Below are 556 nucleotides of genomic sequence, written 5' to 3'. Positions count from 1 at the left end.
GGAGATGTCAAGCATGGATTACTCCTAAGCTGGGTGAAACAGTGCACGCGTGTGTGCTAATAGGCACACAGGTGAAGAAGGATAGGAGCATGGGCCGGTATGGTGGCAGAAGGAGAACAGTATGTGGTATAGAAACTGGTAGGTCACAACTAATAAAAAGTACTATAAAGGTACTCTATAAAGTATGTTAAAAGTACCATAAAGGTACTTCATAAAGCAAAGTAGCCTAGATGCTTTCTGTTCCAGGAGATCTGAAATGCGTCAAGGTTTTAAAGGGTGGAATCTTCAATAGGTGAGACTGGGTTGGAATGTTACAGGCTGATTTCAGGAAAAAGCAAATGCAGAAGAGGAACCAGGAATGATACGGTTTCAGTTGGTGTTAACGTAGAGAGGCGGGAGCCACGTGGTGACAGTCATTGAAACAAGTCAGCAACTCGTAGGTTGAGCTGGGCAGATGGCAAGCACACAGCAGCATATGGGTGAGTCCTGCAGAGGCAGGGATACGGAGATCTCCAAAATGGAGGGGATGGCAGTTGCAGGGGGGGATGGCGTACTC

The sequence above is a fragment of the Bison bison genome, unplaced genomic scaffold, assembly GCF_000754665.1.
Source record: "Bison bison bison isolate TAMUID 2011002044 unplaced genomic scaffold, Bison_UMD1.0 scf7180017864519, whole genome shotgun sequence".
Taxonomy (NCBI): domain Eukaryota; kingdom Metazoa; phylum Chordata; class Mammalia; order Artiodactyla; family Bovidae; genus Bison; species Bison bison.
The sequence above is the reverse complement of the archived record's forward strand: the minus strand, read 5'-3'. Positions refer to the sequence as shown.